This window comes from Paroedura picta, chromosome 3 (genome assembly GCF_049243985.1).
Source record: "Paroedura picta isolate Pp20150507F chromosome 3, Ppicta_v3.0, whole genome shotgun sequence".
Lineage (NCBI taxonomy): Eukaryota > Metazoa > Chordata > Lepidosauria > Squamata > Gekkonidae > Paroedura > Paroedura picta.
This window is the reverse complement of record NC_135371.1, coordinates 71101698-71122402: the sequence shown is the minus strand read 5'-3', so window position 1 is coordinate 71122402 and position 20705 is coordinate 71101698. Positions and strand designations below refer to the sequence as shown.

At 44.0% G+C, this 20705-nt stretch overlaps 1 protein-coding gene and 1 pseudogene across 7 annotated transcripts in view; one reads left to right on the top strand and one right to left on the bottom strand.

Annotated features, from left to right (window-relative positions):
* EBF1 (EBF transcription factor 1) overlaps positions 1-20705 on the bottom strand; it is a 793629-nt gene that overhangs the window by 339836 nt on the left and 433088 nt on the right. The window lies entirely within an intron of this gene.
* Positions 17801-18408, top strand: LOC143832249 (large ribosomal subunit protein uL5 pseudogene; annotated as a pseudogene).

Here is a 20705-nt window from a genome sequence, read left to right as displayed (position 1 = left end):
TGTGGGAGTGGCCTGGTGATGTCACATCCAGTGGGAGTGTCTGAATGATGGCACTTCCAGTGACAGCCTTTTTATCATTGAGTAATCCCTGAAACATTCTTCAGGCTTTGAGAAACCATGGAAGTGATATCAACCTGAAGAATGTTTCAGGGATTACTCAATGATAAAAAGGCTGTCACTCCTAACCAATACACCAAACTGGCTGGTAGTGCATATGCATATTAGGATTGTCAAACTCCAGCTGTGGCCTGGAGATCACCTGGAATTACAACTGATTGCAACTGAAGATCAGTTCTTAGGAGAAAAACTTGTAGCTGCTTTTGATGGTGATGCCAATGGAATAATACCCTGCTGATGCCCCACACCTACTCAAATCCCAATGTCCTGAGTTCTACCCTGAAATTCCCAACCCCAAGTTGGCAACCCAGGAAATTCTGGCCTTGTACACCAATGTGTACAGGACCACTGAAGGAGAGACCTGTTGAGGAAGAGCTGATTACTACTTTAATATAGGAAACCCATGGTATTTTCCAGCAGTAGACCGAATTAGTGCAGTCCATTGTATCACATTAGGGATGTACAACTTTACTGACCTCTTTACTGATCCATCAAGGTCAGTACTGTCTCCTCAGACTAGCAGATTATCTCCATGATCTCAGACAGAGTTCTTTCACATCACCTACTACCTAGAATCATAGAATAGAGTTGGAAGGGGCCTCATGGGCCATCTAGTCCAACCCCTGCCACTATGCAGGACACTCACATTCCAATCGCTCATCTACAGTAATCTGCCACCCCTTTGCCTTCACAGAATCAGTCTCTATGTCAGATGGCTATCTAGCTTCTGTTTAAAAATTTCCAAAGATGGAGAACCCACCACCTCCTGAGGAAGCCTGTTCCATTGAGAAACCGCTCTAACTGTCAGGAACTTCTTCCAGATGTTTAGATGGAATTTCTTTTGAATTAATTTCATCCCATTCATTCTGGTCTGTCCCTCTGGGGCAAGAGAGAACGATTCTGCTCCATCCTCCATATAGCACTGTTTTAAATACTTGAAGATGGTTATCAGATCCCCTCTCAGTCATCTCCTCTCTACGCTAAACAGACCAAGCTCCCCCAACCTTTCTTCATACGTGTTGGTCTCCAAACCCCTCACTATCTTTGTTGCCCTCCTCTGGACACGTTCTAGTTTGTCAACATCCCTCTTCAATTGGTGTGACCAAAACTGAACACAGTATGGTCTACTAAGACTCCTAAATCCTTTTCACACATGCCACTGCCAAGACAAGTCTCCCCCATCTTATATTGGTATTTGGTTTTTCCTACATAAATGCAGAACTTTACATTTGTCTCTATTTAACTTCATTTAATTCAGTTTAGCCCACTTCTCGAGCCTATCAAGATCATCCTGTATTCTGTTGCTGTCTTCAGGTGTGATTGCTACCCTTCCCAGTTTAGTATTATCTGCAAATTTAATAATTATCCCCTCTAATCCCTCATCCAAATAATTTATAAATGTGTAGAACAACACAGGCCCCAGGACAAATCCTTGGGATACTCCACTTGTCACTCTTTTCCAAGAAGATGCTGAACCATTAACAAGAACCCTCTGGGTACGATTTCTCAACCAGTTATTGATCCACCTGACAGAATTAGGATCCATACCGCATTTTACTAACTTGTCAACAGGAATTTCATGTGGACCCTTATCAAAAGCTTTACTGAAATCCAGATAAACTATGTCCACAGCATTTCCCTGATCCAGCAAGGTAGTCACTTTCTCAAAAATAGAGATCAGGTTGGTCTGACATGAATTGTTCTTCAGAAACCCATGCTGAGTCTTAGTTCTCAGTTCCAGCTGCTCAAGGAATGAGTGTTTGATTGTTTGTTCCAAAATTTTGCCAGCTACAGATGTCAAGCTGATGGGTCGATAATTACCCGGATCCTCCTTTTTCCCTTTCTTGAAGATGGGGACAACATTTGCCCACCTCCAATCATCTGCCACCTCACCTGTTCTCCAAGAAGTGTCAAAAATAATGGACAGAGGTTCAGAGATGACATGTGCAAGTTCTTTTAATACCCTTGGATGCAGTTTATCTGGCACAGAAGACTGTTTCATTTAAAAAACTAGGTGTTTGTGGACTGCTCCAACAGTGATCCTAGGCCACCATCCCCATCCCCCGTGTTGTGTTACATTTTTGCCACATTGATCACTATTTCCCTCACAAGAGAAGACCGAGGAGAAATAGGAGTTAAGCATTTCAGCCCTCCCTTCATCATCTGTTACAGAATCATAGAATCATAGAGTTGGAAGGGGCCATACAGGCCATCTAGTCCAACCCCCGGCTCAATGCAGGATCAGCCCTAAGTATCCTAAAGCATCCAAGAAAAGTCTGTATCCAACCTTTGCTTGAAGACTGCCAGTGAGGGGGAGCTCACCACCTCCTTAGGCAGCCTATTCCACTGCTGAACTACTCTGACTGTGAAAAATTTTTTCCTGATATCTAACCTATATCGTTGTACTTGAAGTTTAAACCCATTACTGCGTGTCCTCTCCTCTGCAGCCAACAGAAACAGCATCCTGCCCTCCTCCAAGTGACAACCTTTCAAATACTTAAAGAGGACTATCATGTCCCCTCTCAACCTCCTTTTCTCCAGGCTGAACATTCCCAAGTCCCTCAACCTATCTTCATAGGGCTTGGTCCCTTGGCCCCAGATCATCCTCGTCGCTCTCCTCTGTACCCTTTCAATTTTATTTATGTCCTTCTTGAAGTGAGGCCTCCAGAACTGTACACAGTACTCCAGGTGTGGTCTGACCAGTGCTGTATACAATGGGACTATGACATCTTCTGATTTTGATGTGATGCCCCTGTTGATACAGCCCAAAATGGCATTCGCCTTTTTTACTGCTGCATCACACTGCCTGCTCATGTTTAGTTTGCAATCCACAAGTACCCCAAGGTCTTGTTCACACACAGTGTTACCTAGAAGCGTATCCCCCATCCAGTAGGCATGCTTTGCATTTTTCTGACACAGATTGCAGAACGTTACACTTATCTTTATTAAATTGCATCTTGTTCTCATTTGCCCATTTTTCCATTGTGTTCAGATCTCGTTGAACTCTTTCTCTATCTTCCATAGTATTTGCCAGTCCTCTGAATTTGGTGTCATCTGCAAACTTGATGAGTAGTCCCTCCACCCCCTCATCTAGATCATTAATAAATATGTTAAAAAGTACTGGGCCGAGCACCGAGCCCTGAGGTACCCCGCTACTCACCTCTCTCCAGTCTGATGAAACACCATTGACAAGAACTCTTTGAGTGCGGTTCCCTAACCAATTCCCTATCCACTTAACTATCTGAAAATCCAGATTGCAGTCCTTCAACTTATCCATCAGAACATCATGGGGAACCTTGTCAAAAGCTTTACTAAAATCCAAGTAAATGACATCAACCGAATTTCCCCGATCCAGCAAATCTGTTACTTGGTCAAAAAAGGAAACCAGGTTGGTCTGGCAGGACCTGTTGGAGAAAAATCCATGCTGACTTCCTTGGATCACCAAATTGTCCTCCAGATGTTTGCGGATCACTCCCTTTAATATCTGCTCCATTATCTTCCCCACAACAGAGGTCAGACTCACTGGTCTGCAATTTCCCGGGTCATCCTTCCTCCCTTTTTTGAAGATTGGAATACCGTTTGCTCTCTTCCAGTCCTCCGGGACATCTCCAGTCCTTAAAGAGGTTCCGAAGATGATGGACAAGGGCCGTGCAAGTTCTCTGGAAAGTTCTTTGAGCACTCTCGGGTGCATTTCATCCAGACCAGGGGATTTGAACTCATCCAGTGTAGCTAAATGCCTCTCGACAACCTCTCTATCCATGTTAACCTGCCACCCAGACACTATCCTTTGGCTACGGCCATCTCTAGATGTGCCTAAACACTTTGACCTGTGGGAAAAAACAGATGTAAAATAGGCACCTATAATTTCACTTTCTTGTCCTCGCAGTGGTTCTATGGTGTCCCTATTCTTTTTCTTGCCTGAAATATAACTAAAGAAGCCTTTTTATTGTTATGTTTAGCATTTCTTGCTAGCCTAAGCTCATATTGAGCTTTAGCTTTTCTAACACTCCCCCTACAATTATTGGTTATTTATTTATACTCATCCTTGGTAATAAGGCCTTCCTTCCATTTCCTAAATGCCTCTTTTTTTATTTCTCAAATTTTTTTACAACTGCTTTTTACAACTTGGCTTCCTTAGGCTCCTGCCATCTTTTTTTCTCAAGGGAATTGTTTGTGATTGAGCCTTCAGTATTTTACTTTTAAGAAACTCCCAACCCTCTTGGACTCCCATCTCTTTAAGTCCTTCTGACCACGGGACTTTACTCAACATACCTTTAAGTTTGTGAAAATCAGCTTTCCTGAAGTCCAGTCTATATGTACGACTTCGTAAAGTTTTTCTCTTTTCCACAATTGAAAATTCCAAAAGCACATGGTCGCTTCTACCAAGTGTGCCCACTACTTCCACCTCATCTACCAGTTCTTCCCTATTGATGAGAATCAAGTCTAAAATAGCAGAGCCCCTGGCTCCCTGCTCTACTTTTTGGGAAATCAAGCTGTCGGCAAGACAAGTTAAGAATTTAACGTAGTTTGCATTTTTAGCAGAGTTGGTCTTCCAACAGATATCTGGGTAATTTAAGTCACCCATGACCACTGTTTTCTCCTTTTTTGAAAATTGTGTCATTTGGTCTAGCTGTATCTCATTCAAGTCCTCTTACTAGCTTAGTAGTCTATAGCAGACACCCACAATAATACCAGTCTCATTTCCTACTCCTTTTAACTGATGGCCGAGGATTGAACTGGTCAATCAAATCAGGCAACCAATCCCCTTCTCTATTGACTACAATGGGAATTTTGGCTTTTCTGCCTTTCTGGGGCCTGGGGGGGGGGGGTTGAGGTACAGTCTCCAAACTTTCAGGGCACCTCCAGGAGGCTCTTCCCTGACTCCCCACTAAATTTCAGAATGATTGGTCCAAGGGATTCACATCTAGGGGGATCCTGAAGAGGATGCCCCCATCCCTCCATTATATCCAATGGAGAGTCCATCCCATCCCCTCGGATTTTTGCGTCTTCGTTGCTCCAGGCATGTGGCCATTTTTAAAAAAGAAATTTCTGTCCCTGGAAGAGGGAGGCGGGTGCCAGGGCGGGATGATACAGACGGCTCCAACATGTTTGAGCCTCCATACCTTCCTTCTGCTGGTTGCCCGCTGGTTGCTCTCCGGGTGCTAGTGCTTTTTAGATTGGTGAATCCACTTTATGCAGTTTCCAAACTCACGCTTTAAAATGGAGGATGTTGTGAGCTGTCGGCTGGCCAGATGCTGGATATGAGTGACATCATGTGCAGTGGCCGGAATATAATGCCTACATTAGGTAAGCACTTCACTATATTTATTGTGTGCAGAAAAGCCCTAAGAGTTGAGTGCGCAAGCAGAAAATAGATGCATTGTGCTGTACTAGTATTTCAGGGGCAATGATGCTTGTCTAACATAGTAAGGAGCTCGCTCGAGCCACTGTATATCTCCTATTTCTAATTTCTGGAATATTATACTAAAAAGATATCATAAGATGTTGGTGTAGGGTTGTCGTCTCTGGATTGAGAAAAACCTAGAGATTTTGGGATTTCGGGAGGGAAGGGACATCAATGGGTATAGCAACATAAATTCCACCTTCTAAAGCATCATCCCGCCCCCCTCCCCCCCCGGGAACTGATCTCTGTTGCCTGGAAATGAGCTATAATTCCAGGGGATCCCTGGGTGTCACCTGGAGGCTGGCATCCCTATGCTGATACAACTTTTTTTGAAAACCAAGATATTTTGAAAACCAAGACCTTCAGAGAAGATATTTTTATTTGAAAATAAAAAAATCCTATTTTTAAGTCCTACACAGATGCTAAAACCTGTTTGAAAGCCCCTTTCTAATCATTCCTTAAATTTTGTGAAGTATGAAGAGTGGGATGGAAAATAATTATTAAAACTAAAGGCTTTATCCAATCTGAGAGATATTTTGAGAACTGATCAACTCTATTATTGTCCCTGCATAATTATTTCTATTTAAAATTATTTTTTGTTCTGCCCCAAACCCACTTTAATCTGTTCTTAATTAACCCAAACCAGGAAATAATGAAACAGGAACAATTACATTATGAAATAAAAGTTCCAAAAAGAGGAAAAGAAGAAAAATGTATTTTTGGGATTCTGTTTATTATCTACATTATGAAAATGAATAATACATAATTCTTAAAAATGTATAGTTCTAAATTTCTTCATGTTTGGAGAACAAATTTGTACCACTCTTCATACTTGGGATGTTCAATCACCTGTGAAGTACAGATTTTAAAGCAACATAAATTCATGCCATGAACTTTGGGCTGATCATGTGTTGAGCAGGGGGTTGGACTAGATGGCCTGTATAGCCCCTTCCAACTCTATGATTCTATGATTCTAACTGTGTGCTTCATCAATACTCTTTGTTGCATTTATGCATAAATGAGGTAATGAGTCTTGCCAGTGTATTTGATAAAATGGCCAGATTTCCCTATTGCTAATTGTCCATTGTAATTAGATTATAGGGCATATTTTTTCAATGTCATACATATTAAATAGGAAACCCTGCCAATGAGTGACATAGGTCAAATAACTTTAGAAAAGTTCTTCTGAGAACTTAAAATAATTCTGAATTCTGTATGGAATTTATGTTTTTTCTCTGTGACAGGCAATTCCCAATTTTACCACTAGTTACATGTTTAAACAGATGCCTATAATGTGTCTTTCAAGTAACAAGGACACCATTCATTTCTAATTGCTGCTAATAGTCTTCTACCATTTCCATTCAATCATCACCAGGGATAAAGAATCTTTTCCCAGGTTGCGTACTGCATCTCTTCCAGTGGTATGTAGTCATGTCTATAAAGCAAGAGACTTTAAACTTATAACATTTACATCGTTGTCATTATTTGCTTCAACGTTCTGTGCACAGCATACGTTAAAGGTTTCTTGGCTTCAGCTGTTCCACTGTGTCACTATCAGGGGGAGTGTGAGATGCATTCCAGAGACTAAGGATTAACCTCTGGGATGACACCCAGTTTCAACTGTAGCTATGCTAAATCCCCACCAAAGCTGTAACAGCCAAGGCTGATTTAGAACCTAAACTGTAAATCTCCTCTTCACACAGATGCTCTAAAAGGATAAGTGGAACGATCTCTCAGCATCATCACATGTCAATCTGGATATTTTACATAAGTATTCTGGCAGTTCTCAATGTAGCAAAACTAAGTAAGTGCCTCTTTGCAGGCAAGTAGGTTAAGGTGTACAAATAGGGAGTTGTTTAGTGACAGCAGAAACAAAAAGTGTATTTCTGATACCTGGTAAAGGTAAAGGTATCCCCTGTGCAAGCACCGGGTCATGTCTGACCCTTGGGGTGACGCCCTCTAGCGTTTTCTTGCCAGGCTCAATATGGGGTGGTTTGCCAGTGCCTTCCCCAGTCATTACTGTTTACCCCCCAGCAAGCTGGGTACTCTTATATATATCTGTACACCGCCCGTGGCGCCACGGGCGCCATGTACTATATAAAGGAGTAAGGGGTGGTGGGGAGGAGTTAGGGCGGGACCGGTCCAGGATAAAAACTCGGAGGGGTCCAATCAGGAGCCGCATCACCCCCGGAAGCCGTCGCCGCCGCGTCAGCCCTGGGAGCCGCCCAGCAGCCTCGCTCCCGTCGCTAGGGTGGGAATCGTCTGCAGAAGCCGCCGCCGCCGCCGCCGCCCCAGCCCCAGGAGCCGCCCAGCGCCCTCGATGCCTTCCACAGGCCGGGGATCGGCCGCACATGCCGCCGTCGCCGCCGCCCGAGCCCTGGGAGACGCCCACCAGCCTTGCTCCCTTGACCATTCCGGGAATTGGCCCCAGAAGCCGCTGCAGCCGCCGGAGGTCCAGGAGCTGCCCGCCAGCCACGGCCAGAACACCTACCGGCTCCTCAACGACCTGCAGCAGCCCCAGCTCGACGCCAGGCTCCCAGTAAGTGATCTGGGCCCAGCGGCGCCGCTGCCAGGGCCTCCCTGCCACGACAGGCTAGCGCCCATTGTATTAAAGACATACAATGGGCTTTTTTACTAGTATATATATAAACCTTTATTGGCATAACAATAAGAGGCAAGTACAGACAAGCAGGGTAAAATTATAATAATAGAGTATAATAGAGTAAAATAAGCTAATATTATAGACTAAAATACAGTAAAATCAGCTGATTAAAACATCTTAATTCTAGCTCGATAAACAGCCATTAAAAATTCAGCTACACACAATGTGGTCTCTGCAGAAAGATCATTAAGCAGAAACTGGAGTGTAGCTTCATCATTTACTAGACCTCTGGGACGAAGTAGAGGATCCAGAGGTTTTCTGCGAAGACGCACATGAAGTTCACAATCTGTACACCGCCTGTGGCGCCACGGGCGCCACGGACTAAATAAAACAGTAAGCCCTCCTGGGGCAGGCTGTGTCCGGGATGAGGAAGGGTCCGGATTGGACCCTTCCTCATGACAGACAATCGGAGGGACCAATCGGCAGGTGCGAAGCGCCTGCTGATTGGTCCCTCCGATTCCCAGGCGCAGCAACTGCGAGCTGTGCGTAGCGCGGCTCGCAGTTGCTCCCGGCCTGACGTCAGGCCACCCCACGAGGGAGCCCCCAGCAGCCGCGCTCAAGCCGCCCTTCAAGCCACCGCCCGTCAAGCCGCCCTGCCCGTCAAGCCGCCGCCCGAGGGAGCCCCCGCCAGCCGGCCTGCACGCCGCTGGCAGGGACTTCCCATTAAAAATCTTCGGAAGACCCCGACCTTTGGCGCCTTCGGAACAACCTGACGGATTCAAAGATGGCCGCCAACGGCCCGCAGAGCGCCCGAGGATGCCCCGCCGCCACCACCCGCCCTCTCTAAGGTGAGCTTCCTTGCCCCATGCTGCCCTGTCCCTCCCTATCCCCCAGATTCTAGCGCCCATTGTATTTTCGTTACAATGGGCTCTTTTACTAGTCTAAAATAATATGTGAGGTTGAATCAGGGCAGTTCGCAGAACGCGGACACAATCTTTCCCTCCTTGGGACATGCTGGTATCTTCCTGCAAGGACGCTTGAGGGAAGACAACTCATTCTTGCCAGCATGAAAACTCTACGAAGGGCTGGACTAGTAAGATTATAAAAATAATTAACAATTTCCCCTCAATTTAATCAAATCCCCAGAGCAGCAGGAGAACATACACAGGGTTGTGCTGGAAACATTTTGGACTGTTCGGCTGCCACTAATTTTGGTTTCAAAAATTTAAAAATATCAGACTCTTTAAACATAAGGAAAAAATCAGTTGAAAATCTTAGTTCTACAATTTTAGCTTCAATACTGAGAAACCATGAGCTGCATTGTGGGTCCATCTTTAAGTAAAAGAGTAAGCTATGTGACTCCACTCTGAAAAGTATTTTAAGACAAATTAATTTCTCAAATTAAACTTTTTTATTTTTTGGAAGGCAACCAATTTGTCCCAGCGGCCATAAGAATCTTTAAAACTAAAGATTCTGCTAAAACTAAAGATTCTGCTAAAACTTTATCCCAGATGTTTTATGGTATTCCAATTTGGGCAAAGGCTTTCAATAGGAAGATAGAAGGGATTCAGGGAACCTTCTTTCGCCAAATTCTTAGTGCTCCCATGTGTGTACCTTATAGTGTGCTGTGTGCTGAGCTTGGCCAAGCTGGGTACTCATTTTACCGACCTTGGTAGGATGGAAGGCTGAGTCAACCATGAGCCAGCTGCTGGGATCGAACTCCCAGCCTCATGGGCAGAGCTTCGGACAGCATGTCTGCTGCCTTACCACTCTGCACCACAAGAGGCTCTTATACCGGAAAGTAATTGCAGGAAGGTAATTACTGAGAATAAACTTTGCCTAAAATCTCCTAATAACCAAAGCCACATTCCATGAAGAAAAATACACATGCTAGGGAGTCTATATTAAAGGGCATAATAGCTCCATGACAACAGGGCAAGAACAATTTGCTTTTCTATTTAAAAAGCTGGCAATATGATTAGAGAAAGGTGGTGAGTGTGTGAATATATTAGTCTTCTTCTGAATGAGAAGCCAAATTAGATGCAACAGACAGATGAGCATATTCATCCATACTATCATCCCATGTTTAGAGTTATCAAGCTTCAAGTGAGTCTTCACAAGTAAACCAATATCTACATAGTGAAGAAATAAGAAGGGCTGTTTTACAGCTTCCTAATCCTGTATACAGTTTAATATTCTCTTCAAGATGTGTATATTTTTATTTCTCTTCTTAATGGTCTGGGAACTAAAACAACCTGAGAATGCAGCAAATTTTTTTGAGTAGCTCAGCAGTGACTTCTGTGCCTGTCAAGCCTGCAGCTGCAAGGTACGCCCCTTCCTGATACTCCTCCCTTTCCTGTCTCTCCCTTGGCTCCAACATTACAGCACAAATGACGCAGAGGAAATCCCCAAAATGGAACATACTACACACTGTCTCCATCAGACCACCTAAGCTCAGCTCTATGGCAGCAGAATTCTGTCTTCTACTCTGGTGTACATGAAGTCTGAGCTAATCTAAAGGAGAACATAAAGAAAGAGTTAAAGAGGCTTAACTCCTCCCCATGTTTTTGATTTTAAAAAATCAGTTCTAACCAATGGTTACCCCATTGTTCTGAGGCACTTAGAGAATAAAACTCTCATTTCCTCTGCAGCAGGGAGCCTTGGCAATGAGGATGGAATCTAGCATATGGTTACTATTTTAAGGGTTGTAAGGAAAGGGTTGTATGTGGAAAGGCCAAAGTGCTTCATCTGAGCAGTGTGTATAGTCATAGTAGAACAGCAGGAAAACATGTACTCATTCTCGCTTTAAAAGGATAGCTACATTCCACAAGTCATCAACCATTTTTCTCAGTGTTTTCCCCCCTCTTTTTCAAGAATACTTACAAGAAATTCTAGAAGAGAAACAATGGCAGTGTTTCTACATGCTATTGCTCAGAGGGTATGGGTTTTGTTGTTAGTTTTTTTTGTTATCCCATGGGCTCTCCGCTCATCACTAGTCTAGCAAATTAAGACCTAAAAGCATGATGAGCAGAGAGTCCATGGGATAATTAATATGGAGCACTGAAAACATTAAGAAAATACAAAAGATCACAATCACTGAGGAATTTTGGGAAAACGGATATCATTTACCTAGGAACCCGTTTTGGTTGTGATTTATGATTTTGGATGATTTACAAAGTTTTGAATTATTATAAAAAGAAGAAATAAAAAGATCCATTAATGATTTGAAATAGCCTGGGCAATTCCTATACATTTTGTTTGGACTGGAGTTGCCAAAAGGAATTGACGGTTCATTTATAATTCTAATCTGGCAAGCCAGGTTTGATTACCTATTCCTCCATATGCAGCTAGCTGGGTGACCTTGGACTCATCACTGATAAAGCTGTTCTGACCAAGCAGTAATGTCAGGGCTCTCTCAGCCTCACCAACCTCAGAGGGTGTTTGTCGTAGGGAGAGGAGAGGGAAGGTGATTATAAGCCGTTTTCAAAACATACATTGCAATACCATATCAAAAGCATTGTAAAAGTGAAATCTGGACAAGAAAAAAAAAACCACTGGGGTGTTCAATTAAAAGTAGTGACACCCAGGCTCGCACTGGTATGTGGGACACATACCTGCTCCGGAGCTCTAAAACCTTCCCCCTCCCCTCTCCCTCTAACACAAACACACACACAAACACACACAGGCAAACTCCTTACCTCCTCACTTCCCCCTCCCCTCTCTCTCTTTCCCTCTTCCTTCCCTTTTCCTTCCCTGACCTACTCCTGGTCCTTCACCCTCAGACACAAACACGCACACCAGCAGTCCTCCCCCTCCCTCCTTGCCTCTTCTCCCAGGGCGTCCTCTGGGCTGAAGGACAGCACCTGGATGTTGCCTGGGCACCTCAACATCTGCTAGCCACATAGCATCCACCCTGGCCCTCAGAGCCTTCCCCACTCACAGACTCCCAGCTCACTCCTAGCTCCCCCACCTCACCTTTGCAGAGATGCTGCCCCACACAGCCTCCGCATGGCCTCACAATATCCACTGGCCTGCCTGGCTGCCGCACTGCCCCGTGACTGCCTAGGCCTCCTTGGGCAGTGCAGCAGTAGCCCAGCCTCCTCCCCCAATGGCCTATGCTGCCCCAGCTGGCCACCTGCTGCAGTCCAGATCATGGGAGGTGATGGTACCACTTTGCTCTGGTTTGGCCTCGCTTGGAATACTGTTTGGGGCACCCCAGTTGAAGAGGGATTTAGACAAACTGGAGCATGTCCAGAGGAGGGCAACAAAGATGGTGAGGGGTTTGGAGACCAAGACATATGAGGAAAGGTTGGGGGAACTTGGTCTGTTTAGCCTGGAGAGGAGATGACTGAGAGGGGATTTGATAGCTATCTTCAAATATTTAAAAAGCTGCCATATAGAGCAGCGGTCCGCAACCTTTTGGCTTCCGCGGACCGCTGCTCCGAAGTGGGGGGAGAGGGCGACCCGGGAGCCGTAGACATAGACGCACCGTAGTCGTAGACGCAGCGAGGCCGCTCCGCCGGCTGGGAGAAGGCTCGAGAGAGCCTCGGGGGGTGGGTAGGCCTGGCCGCCTTCTCCTGGCCACTCCGCCGGCCGGGAGAAGGCTCGAGAGAGCCTCGGGTGGGGGGTGGCCCCGCTCCCACGCAATCTAGCGCCCATTTCATTCCAGAGTGAAATGGGCTTTAGAGCTAGTAATTCATAATCCTTTAGTTGTCTGTCCAGCACTCCTAAGCTTTTAAAAAATACAGTCCATTACAGGTGACATCAGAATTATTTGCATGAGTAAAGTATCTTTACATTATTTAAGTAATTATAAGGGCAATGAAGGGAATTGTTATGACTGTGTTGTCACCAAGCTGCAAGAGAAACTCACTTAATCCTCAACACAGCATAACATAAATGTTGCAAATAACGTCATCAACTGGAGACTATTATGTATCTAACTAAACCCACGTCTCTTTTTCTTTGATAACCACTGTGCTGCCAACTGGCTGAGAACAAGCAAAATCAATAAAAAATTACAGTTGAGCATCTTCAGAAAAACCCTAACAAAAATTAATTCACCCTTAATGTAAATTTAATCAGGCAGCTCCATCCAAAACCTTTTTACTGGGAAGTCAAATCAACTAGAGAACATTAATATGGAATACCAAGAGCAGAGCAGGAGTTTTTTTGGGGTGGAGTTATTTTTCTGAATCCTGCAAGCTGTACCAAGTATCAATGAAAGGATTATTTATTAAGACACTAATTGCACAATAATTAACCAAGCTTCTGAAGCATGCTACCTTATCTGTAAACATATAAGCAGAAGACAGTCAAGCCTGTTCAAATTAGTGACTTCCAAAAATATACTATTTTCTCACAGATGCACTTATATAACTCAAAACGCACAAGGATATAAGGATCAACACTGCTGGATCAGGCTAAAAGATTTCTCAGGGTGGTTGCCATGATCAGACCATCTTAGTGCCTATCTATGACAAACATGTAAAAGACTGGTCCCAAAAGACGAGTTAGTGCAATATATAAATACAGTCAACCACAAAACCCCAGCTACTAGAAGCCCCCAAGGTCTTACTGGGTTAGTGGTGAAATGGATTCTAGAAATAGTTGCCAAGCATGTCAGTCTAGGTATGAGACACATGAGAATGCACTCAGGCTGAGAGAGGTTTATAGTAAGGGTGTAATTTTGGAGAATAAATCTTTTAACGGGGGGCTCCAGGAGATATATTTCTCAAGAAGGATGTAGATAAAATTGAAAGGGTACAGAGGAGAGCGACGAAGATGATCTGGGGCCAAGGGACCAAACCCTATGAAGATAGGTTGAGGGACTTGGGAATGTTCAGCCTGGAGAAAAGGAGGTTGAGAGGGGACATGATAGCCCTCTTTAAGTATTTGAAAGGTTGTCATTTGGAGGAGGGCAGGATGCTGTTCCCGTTGGCTGCAGAGGAAAGGACACACAGTAATGGGTTTCAACTACAAGCACAACGATATAGGCTAGATATCAGGGGGGGAAATTCACAGTCAGAGTAGTTCAGCAGTGGAATAGGCTGCCTAAGGAGGTAATGAGCTCCCCCTCACTGGCAGTCTTCAAGCAAAGGTTGGATACAGACTTTTCTTGGATGCTTTAGGATGCTTTGGGCTGATCCTGCATTGAGCAGGGGGTTGGACTAGATGGCCTGTATGGCCCCTTCTAACTCTGATTCTATGATATATTTGAATACATTTTATAGGTGTGGGAGCCTGTTCCTTTATATTTTTTACCACCTTATAGTCCCCATTACTACATTACATGGCTGTATTTAAATATCAGACCTCTAAGGAAGACATCAAGAGGGGTTGAAAAACGTTTAGTTTTTTGTATCAGGTCATTTATCCATGTGTCAATACATTCTGTATTTGTGCAATAGCGTGAGACTAATGTGGATGTTTTAAAAAATTAATTTTTTAAAACATCAACATTTGTCTCACACTATTGAGTGATAATAAATATTTGTATTTTAATGTTTAGCATATTCTTCTTCTGCTCCTGACGTATATACAGGTTGGGTTGTTTATGTTCCCTCTTTTGTGGGTCACCAAGATCCCCATTATTGTTTCTATCTTAGCCAAAAACTGAATAACTCCCCCAGATTTGTATAGGACAAAGAAGATTGTAACAATGAACTTGACTGGTTGCTATCTCATCTCCACTTACTGTTTCTTTGTTTAAAGAAACTAGAGTTTTCACCTTTTTGTTGCAGCTTATTTTAAAAACTATAATTTAGTAAGTTTGGACTGGGAGATTCTGCTTTGTAATGATAATGCATTTTTCAACAATGCTAATTGTTTCTTCAAAAGATATATGAACATTCTGTTTTTGAAATTCTGCAAATGAAAATTTAGCATTCTCTTTTGCTTCTCAAGCAAAGCTATTTCCAGAAACTATGAATATGAACATATAGAAAGGAGAAGAAAGGGGGGGGGGAGTAAGCAGCACTCCTAAGCACATTTACTCCTGAGTAAAGTTGGGAGATAACTTAAAATACAGCATTCTAAGATTGTGGCCTCAATGTCTTAAACTGAGAAGATATGAATAAACTTCCACCTGCTGGACAATTTAGAAGAGATTATTCCTTCAGCTGAAATGTATGTTTCAAAGAGGCATTCGGTCATCCTTGAGAGCAGATGATGGCACTAAACTATAACACTCTTCTTTCCAGAGAACTTTCTATCTCTGTAAACTGGCCAAATCAAGATTTAAGATGCTTAGATTATGGGGAGGAGGGGATGAGATATTTTCAGGTCATCAAAGCCATCTTTGAGATGCCTTTCTTATCTGCTTCACGTGGAAGTAGCAATGCTAAGTCTATGTCCTATTTGTGACATTGCTTTCTGCTACTGAAAGGATGTTGGCCAAGACATTACTTTAATATGGCCATGGACATTTCTACCCAAAGTGCACCATCGCTTTTCCACTGTCACAAAACCTTCCAGCCAAACACTTGACAGCCTCGATCAGGTGCTGTCCAAACATTTTATTAAAACATTTTAAATGATGAATATATCCAATTATTACTATTAATGCAGCTAATACTGACTAATGAGGGGAAAACATTCTAGCTTGTGTCCCACAATTCATTACCTCTGCCTTGTCAACAATTCAAAGCCCAAAACCTAATCATCCATATCAGGCCTTGTTATATTTCACACGTCACATTTAGTAAGTCACTCGGTGCCCATAAATTAATGTAACATGTCGGCGTTTATGAGTGTGGCTTTGTCGTTAACAAATGATGTGTTGGCCGAGTCTGCTGCAGCCAGGCATTGACGAATGATAGAAAATGATTTCTCTCTAAAATACAAACTATGCACTGGAGATGCACTAGTTATGCAGACAACTGAGAGCACATGGAGAGAGCTACTGGGGATTGTTGCTGCTGACCAGGTGAGCCTATTGTGGTGCTGAGTGAGGTGATGGCTGGAAGGATTAAAAAGGGCTGCTCCTTGCTAGAGGGAGGGCTCTTGGCCTGCGGCTCTTAGCCTGGGGTTCTTGGCCTAGCAATTAGAATCAGTAGATTATATTTCCCTAGTAGTTGCACTGCCTAGAAGTTACAATGGACCTCCAGGACACTCATCCGATCATCTGCAGTGAGTGTGACACGATTGCCTTCCTCCCAGAAGACAAGATGGACTACATCTGCCCCAAGTGTAAACTGGTAAGACTTTTGGAGGAAAGGATTAGGGGATTAGAAGACAGCATTATTACTCAGACCCAAATAAAGAAAAAGGAGGAATGAACAGACCAGAGCTGTGCAACTCGGAATAAAAAGGATACAACCAGTCCTGAAGAGGATAAGGGGATTGGCCTCATTACGGACCCTCTGCAGACAGTTAGGAAAAAGACTCAACAGGGTAGAGCAAGATGGTTCTCGGGGCCTTTGGAGCTCCAGAATAGATTTCAGGCCCTTGCAGAGGAGGTGCAAGTGTCAACGAGGGAAGAGGTCCAAAAAAAAAGTCTAAGACAAAGTGAACAGGCCATGAAGACAGAAGGATATGGAGTTGAGAAGAAAAAAAAAAGGAGAGTACTGGTAATTGGAGACTCCCTGCTAAGAGGAATGGATCGCCATGTGGCTGGGTCCGACCCCCTAACCCGAGAGGTGTGTTGCTTGCCAGGGGCGAAAATTAAAAACATTTCAGAATGGCTGCCCAAACTCCTCAAATCTACGGATCGCTACCCATTTGTGATGGTCCATGTGGGAACAAATGACATGTCCCTGAATACCATCGCTCCTATTAATAAAGACTATCAAGATCATAGAATCATAGATTTATAGAGACATAGAGTTGGAAGGGGCCATACAGTCTCAACGCAGGATCAGCTCTAAGCATCCTAAAGCATCCAAGAAAAGTGTGTATCCAATCTTTGCTTGAAGATTGCCAGTTCACCACCTCCTTAGGCAGCCTATTCCACGGCTGAACTGCTGACTGTGAATTTTTTTTTCCTGATATCTAGCCTATATCATTGTACTTCTAGTTTAAACCCATTACTGCGTGTCCTCTCCTCTGCAGGCAAGATCTGGGGAGGAAGCTCAAGCAAATGGGGGCACAAGTGGTATTCTCTTCGATCTTGCCTGTCAAGGGATGAGGAATGTGTTGTGAGAGGAAGATAATGGAGGTGAATCAGTGGCTGCGTAGATGGTGCCAGCAGGAGAGATTTGGTTTCTGGGACCATGGGACAGGCTTTCTTGAAGAAGGCCTACTGAATGTGTTTGGCAGGAATCTGGGGAAGATGTGGATGCTGCACTTTGTGAGCAGCTTGAGAAAATATCCAAGCGGCAGGACCTTGTCATCATGGGTGATTTCAATTTCCCAGATGTGTGCTGGGAAACAAACTCTGTGAAGCGTCCTCAGTCATGCAATTTTCTGACCTGGCTGACAATTTCATTTATCCCAGTAAGACGAAAACACTGCAGGAGCTCTGAGAAGCCTATTTGGATGAAGAGAGAACTTCAAGAGGAACTAAGAAAGAAAAGGGAAATGTTCAGGAAATGGAGGGAAGGACAGAGCTCTAAAGAAGAGTACCTACAGGTTACTAGGGACTGTAGATCAATCATCAGAAAGGCCAAAGCTGAGAGTGAGTTATGATTGGCCAGGGAAGCCCACTGTAACAAGAAAAGATTTTTCAGTTATCTCTTCCACGCCTCCAAGATGGTGCAACAAGATCAGGGTGAAAAGGAGAACCCCATGCGGGAGCTGCGCATCCGCAAACTTTGCCTGAACATCTGTGTCTGGGAGAGCGGTGACAGGCTCACCCGAGCGGCCAAAGTGCTGGAGCAGCTCACGGGCCAGACGCCTGTCTTCTCAAAAGCTCGATACACTGTCAGATCATTTGGGATCAGGAGAAATGAGAAGATTGCTGTTCACTGCACTGTACGTGGAGCCAAAGCTGAGGAGATCCTGGAGAAGGGGCTGAAGGTGCGAGAATATGAACTGAGGAAGAACAACTTCTCAGACACCGGCAACTTTGGTTTTGGAATCCAGGAGCACATTGATCTGGGCATTAAATATGATCCCAGCATTGGAATCTATGGCTTGGACTTCTACGTGGTTCTGGGCCGGCCAGCTTCAGCATTGCTGACAAGAAGCGCCGAACCGGCAGTATTGGGGCCAAGTACAGGATCAGCAAGGAGGAAGCCATGCGCTGGTTCCAGCAGAAGTATGATGGCATCATCCTTCCTGGCAAATAAGCAGTCCCTGTCCCCAAAAAAGTTAATAAAGTTTTCCATTGTTTAAAAAAAAAAAAGATTTTTCAGTTATGTGAGGAGCAAATGTAAAGTCAAAGAGGCAATAGGCCCACTGTTGGGTGCAGATGGACAAACTCTAACGAAAGATGCAGAGAAAGCGGAAAGGCTGAGCGCCTATTTTACATCTGTTTTTTCCCACAGGTCAAAGAGTTTAGGCACATCTAAAGATGGCAGTAGCCAAGATAGTGTCTGAGTGGCAGGTTGACATGGATAGAGAGGTTGTCGAGAGACATTTAGCTACACGGGATGAGTTCAAATCCCCTGGGCCGGATGAAATGCACCCGAGAGTGCTCAAAGAACTTTCCAGAGAACTTGCACAGCCCTTGTCCATCATCTTCGGGACGTCTTTAAGGACTGGAAGAGAGCAGATGTTATCCCAATCTTCAAAAAAGGTAGGAAGGGTGACCCGGGAAACTACAGACCAGTGAGTCTGACCTCTGTTGTGGGGAAGATAATGGAGCAGATATTAAAGGGAGTGATCCGCAAACATCTGGAGGACAATTTGGTGATCCAAGGAAGTCAGCATGGATTTGTCTCCAACAGGTCCTGTCAGACCAACCTGCTCAACTCAGGATCAGCCCAAAGCATCCTAAAGCATCCAAGAAAAGAGTGTATCCATCCTTTGCTTGAAGATTGCCAGTGAGGGGGAGCTCACCACCTCCTTAGGCAGCCAATTCCACTGCTGAACTATTCTGACTGTGAGAATTATTTTCCTCATATCTAGCCTATATCGTTGTACTTGAAGTTTAAACCCATTACTGCGTTTCCTCTCCTCTGCAGCCAACAGAAACAGCATCCTGCCCTCCTCCAAGTGACAACCTTTCAAATACTTAAAGAGGGCTATCATGTCCCCTCTCAACCTCCTTTTCTCCAGGCAGAACATTCCCAAGTCCCTCAACCTATCTTCATAGGGCTTGGTCTCTTGGCCCCAGATCATCTTCGTTGCTCTCCTCTGTACCCTTTCAATTTTATCTACATCCTTCTTGAAGTGAGGCCTCCAGAACTGCACACAGTACTCCAGGTGTGGTCTGACCAGTGTCGTATACAATGGGACTATGACATCTTGTGATTTTTATGTGATGCCCCTGTTGATACAGCCCAAAAATGGCATTTGCTTTTTTTACCACTGCATCACACTTCCTGTTCATTTTTAGTTTACAATCCACAAGTACCCCAAGGTCTCGTTCACACACAGTGTTACCTAGAAGCGTATACCCCATCCAGTAGGCATGTTTTATATTTTTCTGGCCCAGATGCAGAACTTTACACTTTATTAAATTGCATCTTGTTCTCATTTGCCCATTTTTCCATTGTGTTCAGATCTCGTTGAACTCTGTTTCTATCTTTTGGAGTATTTGCCAGTCCTCCCAATTTGGTGTTATATGCAAACTTGATGAGTAGTCCTTCCACCCCGTCATCTAGATCATTAATAAATATGTTAAAAAGTACCAAACAGAGCACCGAGCCCTGAGGTACCCAGTATTCACCTCCCTCCAGTCTGATGAAACACCATTGACAACAACTCTTTGAGTGTGGTTCTCTAACCAATTCCCTATCCACCTAACTATCTGAAAATCCAGATTGCAGTCCTTCAATTTATTCCTCAGAACATCATGGGGAACCTTATCAAAAGCTTTACAAAAATCCAAGTACACGAAATTTTTAAAAAAATGTATTTAAAGTGCTTATAACATATCAGTCAAGCTCAAAGGAACAATAATCACGTGAACTGAAGAGCATACACAATTAGTTGTATTAAGAGATCAAACCAGAACTTTGAGCCAGAAATTTTGAACTGTCATATTTGACTGAAGTACCAAGGATTTTCACTGCAATGTTGCTATGGCGGTCATCCTAAATGGAGTTACAGCATACATTCAATTCTGCTTAAGTTGACACTGCTTAAGGTGACATTATGACTATGTTCCTGCTCCTTAAAAAATTGGAGATGATCGAATGTACCTTCTTCTGCTGCCCACTGTATGATCTAGCACGATTTCAACTTAAGGTAAAGGTAAAGGTATCCCCTGTGCAAGCACCGAGTCATGTCTGACCCTTGGGGTGACGCCCTCTAGCGTTTTCATAGCAGACTCAATACGGGGTGGTTTGCCAGTGCCTTCCCCAGTCATTACCGTTTACCCCCCAGCAAGCTGGGTACTCATTTTACCGACGTCGGAAGGATATTCACCCATTAATAGACTCAATGCCATGCCAATGTAGTGCAGAGATCTTCTATTGGACAAAAAGCCTCAGATCTCTCTGTTGACAGAGACAATCTGTGCCCTTTTGATCAAAG